Source organism: Citrus clementina, unplaced genomic scaffold, assembly GCF_000493195.1.
Source record: "Citrus clementina cultivar Clemenules unplaced genomic scaffold, Citrus_clementina_v1.0 scaffold_5, whole genome shotgun sequence".
NCBI lineage: Eukaryota > Viridiplantae > Streptophyta > Magnoliopsida > Sapindales > Rutaceae > Citrus > Citrus x clementina.
Window position 1 is genome coordinate 1,556,197 of NW_006262201.1, and position 6,791 is coordinate 1,562,987.

At 36.1% G+C, this 6,791-nt stretch overlaps 1 non-coding gene across 1 annotated transcript; it reads left to right on the forward strand.

The window, feature by feature from the left end:
* The first annotated feature begins 3,158 nt into the window (after window positions 1-3,158).
* Window positions 3,159-3,265, forward strand: LOC112098619. The gene has a single exon (XR_002905729.1). It is a non-coding gene; the product is annotated as a small nucleolar RNA R71 (small nucleolar RNA).
* Window positions 3,266-6,791: the final 3,526 nt, after the last annotated feature.

Genomic DNA, 6,791 nt, shown 5'->3' on the forward strand with positions numbered 1-6,791 from the left:
AATAGTGGTGTAGAATGGGAAGAAGGTATGAGTGAAGGAAAGGTAAAAATGATAAGAAGTGAGAAAGATGTATGTAGTAATATGAAAAGTGAAAGATAAAATGTGAGTGATGAGAGAGTATGATAGAATAAAAATAGATGTAAATAATTTGAGATAGATGGGAAAAAAGTAATGAGAAAGAAAAGAAAAGAAAAATAATAATATATGAAGCATACTAACTCCAAAATCATTTAAGGATGAGTAGAATGAAAATAGATGAGTAGAGTGAAAATAATAATTCCAGGCATCAATAATGCAAAAATCCCTCCCCCACACCAATAACTTACATTGTCCCCAATGTAAGATAATCAAAGCTCACATAAAAATTAAAGCGTAAGGATAAAAGATTAAAGGCAAAAACTTCCCTGAATTGTGAGCTTTGATCCTCATAACGTCTATGGGCTTGGCGGGAATGGTGGGATAAATCCCACACTCTTGAAGTATGCGGCCAAATTCTGCTCCATCTTGTCACGGATTTCGATTCACGCGGCTGGAATGTAGGTCGTAGGCTGGTTGCGGACTATTGCTGCTCGACTGGAGCTTGCTACGCGGCTTGGGGCTGGTTGCGCACTGCTGGTTGCGTGCAGGATGCTGTCTGCGTGGCTGCGTTGCGCGCGAGAGCTGCTGCGTGGCTGTGTTGCTGCGGGACTGTTGCGCGCGAGAGCTGGTTCTGAGTTGCGTTGCGGGGCGTGCTCGTTGCTGGTGCTTGCGTTGCGCGCGACTGATGCTGCATTCTCCGGCTGGCTGGTTTGCTGCTGGCGTGCTGCAAACGGCTGGAGAAGAAAACAATTTCTGGAAAATTAGGGATTTTGTGAACAATAAATTTTTTTTTTTTTAACAATGATTTTTTTTTTGATTTTTTTTAAATATATATATATATATATATATATATATATATATATATATAAAAGAAAGAACAAAAGAAATAAATAAATAAAATAAAATGAAATAAAATCAATTAAAATTAAATTTTTTTTTTTTTTTTTTTTATAAGCACGTGGGCACGCCTTAAAACTATTTTACTTTAAAAATTACAGAAGTACTTATTAGTTAAGACGTGGGCACGCCTTATCAAAAATTTTCTTCTGACCAAAATAAGCAAACACATTATTTAAAAAAATTTGAATCAAAATTAAAAGAAGATATAACAAAAACCAAAATAAATAAATCACTTGGGTTGCCTCCCAAAAAGCGCCTTTGTTTTATGTCTTTGGCTAGACACATTTATGCATCAATCTCCATAATTTGGACTTTCGAGAGCCACATCCTCCACAATATTCACCGAAAAACCTTCATAAAAAGGTTTTAAGCGATGACCATTAACCTTAAGAACTCTGTCAGAGGTCGGGCTCCGAATCTCAACTGCACCATGAGGAAAAACATTAGTAACAATAAAAGGTCCAACCCAACAAGAACGTAATTTACCCGGAAAAAGTTTAAGTTTAGAATGAAAAAGAAGAACTTTTTGACCAACAGAGAACTCCTTTCTCAAAATCATTCTATCATGAAATGTCTTCGTCTTTTCCTTGTAAAAAATTTCCTGCGCTATAAGGTTAATAACATCCACAGAAAATACCGAATGTTCCTCACTAGGATATTTCATGGCATCATTCATATTGAATTCTATAACCTCTCCATCAAACTCCATAGTGAGAGTCCCTTTATGTATATCCATTTTAGTCCTAGCAGTCTTAAGAAAAGGTCTTCCTAGTAAAATTGGGACAGAATTAGAGGAGTTATCATCTTCCATATCAAGTACATAAAAATCAGCAGGAAAAACCAACTCATTAACTTGTACTAAGACATCTTCTAATACCCCATCAGGATATGCATTAGACCTGTCAGCTAGTTGAATTATCACACCAGTTTCTTTTAATGGACCAATATTCAAAGATGAATAAATGGAACGAGGCATGACATTAATAGAAGCTCCTAGATCTAACATAGCCTTTTCAACTCTAACACTACCAATTTTACAAGGGATAGTAAACATACCTGGATCCTTGCACTTAGGAGGTAGTTTCTTTTGGAGAACTGCTGAAACATTCTCCCCCATGTGAACTTTTTCATCTCCTCTTAATTTTCTTTTGGAGGTGCACAGTTCCTTAAGGACTTTAGCATATCGAGGTATTTGTTTTATAGCATCTAATAAAGGAATATTTACCTCAACCTTGCGAAATGTCTCAAGGATGTCTTTCTCTTGTTCCTCCTTCTTGGATTTTGTAAACCGGCTTGGAAAAGGAGGAGGTATCACAATAGGTAGGGGTTTCGCTCTGGTGGGTTGTGCATCTTGAGATTTAGGCATCAATTCATTCTTCTCAAGCTCATCCTCTACATGCTTTGTCACTTTCTTACTAGGCTCTTGCAACTCCGTCCCACTTCTAACGATGACAGCACTAACGTTTTGCTTTGGATTCACCTCAGATTGTGAAGGCAATCTCCCTAATACTTGAGACTCCAGACGGCTCACTGTAGTCGCCAATTGACTCATTTGGTTCTCCAAGTTCTGAATGCTTACTGTAGTTGCCTGCTGAAATTGTTGAGTGTTAGTTGCAAGTGATTTAACAATTTCTTCAAGAGATATACCTGACTTAGAGTTTGACTGTGGAGGTGTTGGTTGTCTTGGTGGATGCTGTTGTGGGAATCCTGGCGGCCTAACGCCATAGCTGAAGTTCGGATGATCCTTCCATCCCGGATTGTATGTTTGTGCATAAGGATCATACCTCCTCTGAGGCATGCCTGGAAATCCTCCAACTGCATTGGCTTGTTCAACGGGTTCTTCTTGAAGTGTAGGACACATATCAGTTGAATGACCCATATTGTAACAAATACCACAAGTCTTCACCTGTTGCACATTACCTACAACAAACTTTTCCACAAGAGAAGTGAGTTTATCTAAACGTTGTTCAACAGAAGAAATATTTACCTCATTCACATTCCTTAAGGTGGCATCTTGTCTGCTGCCAAATTGTTGTGCATTGGCAGCCATATTTGATATCAACTCCCTTGCTTGAGTAGGAGTCTTGTTCACCAACACACCTCCACTAGCAGCATCTATCATACTCCTAGCAATCAATGATAGTCCTTCGTAAAAATATTGAATAAGAAGTTGATCAGAAATCTGATGCTGAGGACAACTGGCACACAATTGTTTGAATCGCTCCCAATACTCATACAAAGTCTCCCCAGGAAGTTGTCTGATCCCACAAATATCTTTTCTGATGTTGGCAGCTCTTGAAGCAGGAAAGTACTTCTCGAGGAACTGCTTCTTCAAACCATTCCACGTTGTAATCGATCCAGGAGGCAAGTAGTACAACCAATCTTTAGCTAGCCCATCTACAGAGAACGGAAAAGCACGCAGCTTAATCTGCTCTTCAGTCACGCCTTGTGGCCTCATACTTGAGCACACAACATGAAACTCCTTAAGATGTTTATGAGGATCTTCACCTGCAAAACCATGAAACTTGGGTAATAAGTGAATAAGACCAGACTTTAATTCAAAATTTACCTCCAAGTCTACATATTCCTTCAACCAGAAAAATAGGTTTAGCTCTTCATAGAGAGAAGAGAAAAATTAGATCTAGGGTTTCTTTCTTTTTCTCCAATCCAAAATTCCCTCTTTTTCACAATAGATTCCTCCCTTAAATACTTTCTCTCTCTTCTCTTTTAGAATTCTATTTAAAATAAAATCCTAATATCTGAAATATTAAATTCGTAATTACAAAAATAACCAAAAATACAAAACACGTTAAACTAAAAACTGCAGGTCCGCAGTTGACAGCACGCGCCCACGCCTTATCAACAAAGTTCTTCTGACGCTCATAATTTCTCCAAGAGAACAATCATCCTTAAACATCATCTTATAGCTCAATTTTATCATCAATCAATAGAATTGCACCTACAAAAGTAAAACACAAGTAAATCACTATTATTAAGTGCAAAACATTGATATTAAGGGAAGTAAATAATGCAAAACTAGTGCATAAATTGCACTCTAACACAATGTTTGATGTTGTTTCTGTTGGCCTCAGCTAATTGTTAAGATTTCATACTTTTTTCTGGTTTTTCATAACCGTGACCTAAAACTTAATGTATACTTTGATAATTACATAATCGGCTTCTTGCTTATATTTGGCTTTAATTTGTAGACCTGAGGCTCTTTTGGGAGTTGGGAAGATTTACGAAAGAGGAGTTTCTGATTAGCTGGTTTGTTCTCTTTATGCCTACAGAATTTGAGTTCACTGGATTCACCTTGTTTTGATTTACTACCAAGAGGTGTTAACAGTTCATCATGCACAAAAAGAGGTGGGGAAAAAAAGAAATCTTCTTGCTAGATACATAAATTTAATAGTTGAATCATTTTCAACCAAAGAAATGTGCTGAAGAGCAGCATTTTCGTTTATATCAAAGTTCAATTGCATCTTATATCATCTGTTTCCATCTCCTTTGTGGTAAATAAAGTCCTTGATGATGACAATAAGAATCACAGAAGAAGTTGTTAATTTCATATCTGGAGATTTTCATCATAGTAGTTCATTGAAAGTGAAGACAGCTGAGTATTGCTTTTTCTGATGCAGTCTGTCCCTCTTTGGTGTGTTTATTTGAAATTTGCGCAAGAATATGATCCATCTATACGAGAATGTGCCTAATAAAATATCACAAAGGTGCCTAATACAGTGAAATTAACATATTCAGCTCATGAGATTGCCATTATATATATTGAAAAAGAAATTAATATAAGAAACTGAAAATTAATTGACACTGGATCAAATTGGATTGTTAGTTGTTAATTATGATGGCAATATAATCTTGGTCTTTTAATTATCATCTAGGTAATGCATGTGCACTTTCATTTGTGAGAGAGAAAATATTTGACAATCACGAAAACAACAACAATTCACTCCCATAAACAACATAATAGATACATGGTCTATATTGCAAGTCTTTTTATGATTTTAATTAAAAGAGAAAATGCAAAGGACATATTATATATAATTGAATGTTCTCCTTGATAATTGGTCAAAATAACACCAATCTGGCTAACTAATACAATCATCATAATTATCCGATTTTCATTTTAATTATGTCCAATCATGCTAATTTAATAAAGAACACGGAATACATGAGTATTTATATGTTCAACAACTTTGGCTGAGTATTAAAAATATAAAAGCTGCATTTTTGCTTTGTGTTACTGTAGGACATGACCATATTATGTTGCATTTGTCAGAAAACTGAAAATTATCGAAAAGGATCCTAAAAGAGATGTGTTGAATTGTGAGCTTAAAAATGAGTTTTAGAAGTTTCTGACATGTCGGTTTGTATCCTTGATTGTGCATGCCCTGTTGGTTTCTGGATGAAACAGGAGAATATGACATCTGTGTATTGTCTTTTACTTGCAGTAAGTGAATCACATGTTCTTCACATGATTTGACATACTTAATACGGATTTAGCAGTTGTTTTGGTCACTTATTGACTGACCGTTGTAAGGCGGGAAAATTCTGGGTTTCTTACAACAAACCCAGAAGGCAGCTGGTGAGTGGGAGATGTTTCTAGCTTCTTCATGATCTGTATATATAGTCTTAGAGGCTATAGTTGAGCCATATGAAAAGCTTGTAACTCCTTAATGTTTGTAGCTTGTTCTTGGTAATTGCTATATGAGCCACCAGCTGGAAGCAAAAGATTCAGGAATCTGATTGCTGACTTCATGAAAATGTACCACCATATTCCACTAAATGCTCATGTGAGAAAACCTTCACCACTCATCTGTTTTTTTACTTCTCTAGACAAGTAATTTTTGTATTGTCTGTCCTAGATTCTGTTTTCCTTGATGCATTATTTCAATTTCTTTGCACGTGAAGTCCTAGGATCTGTTTCCCCTGATGCATTATTTCAATTTCTTTGCATGTGAACTTGGAGCATTCATATTATTTTAGGAGTGAATTTATTGGTCATTTACTTGTTTGTAACAAATAACGTATGAAACAATCTTGTTATTTTTTGTTCTCAATATGTAGAGATCTATGGACCAATTGCTTGTCTTCTGTTATCCTCATTAGAATTTCTTTAGACTACTTCCACTTCATGCTATTTGTGATAAGTTGTATTGTTTTTGTGGTCTTTCTTTTGTCTGTTGGACAAATACTGTAATATGAAATTTTATCTAATGCTGTCCTTTATTCATTTTGCATCCTGTCCCCGCTAGTAGTTAAATGTATTTTTGGATTTGTCAATTTATTTGATTTGATGAAATCTTGATTCTCATGTTATCTATCTGTTTATCCAACTTGACCATGGAATGTGTTGTTGATGTGAGTTACGCTGCACGTGCTTGTTATTCATCTAGTCCTTTTATGTAAACATACGTGTTTGGATGTACTCGTATATATACTGGACCCGAGATATTTGCACCTGACCTACTTATTGATGTACATGTAAAATGAAGAACTTTTTGAGATCTGCATCTGCAGTAGATGATATATTTAATGAAAATTACTGGGCAGCCAGACTTTTGTGTTGACATTGAAGGGGGAGATGGACAAAAGTCGAAGTAATACAATGAGTGCTGAGTTGGAACATGTTAATGCTCATTTGGAAAATGGGGTTCTGAGGATCACAGTGCCAAAGCTTGCAGCCTAAGGTCATCAACATTGAAGAAGAGGCTAGTAATTCTTCCGGTGAAGATATTAACGCCCTGAAAGCTCAAATGTAATTGATTAAAGGAAGAAGTGCTTGCTTTGCTTGATGTGCT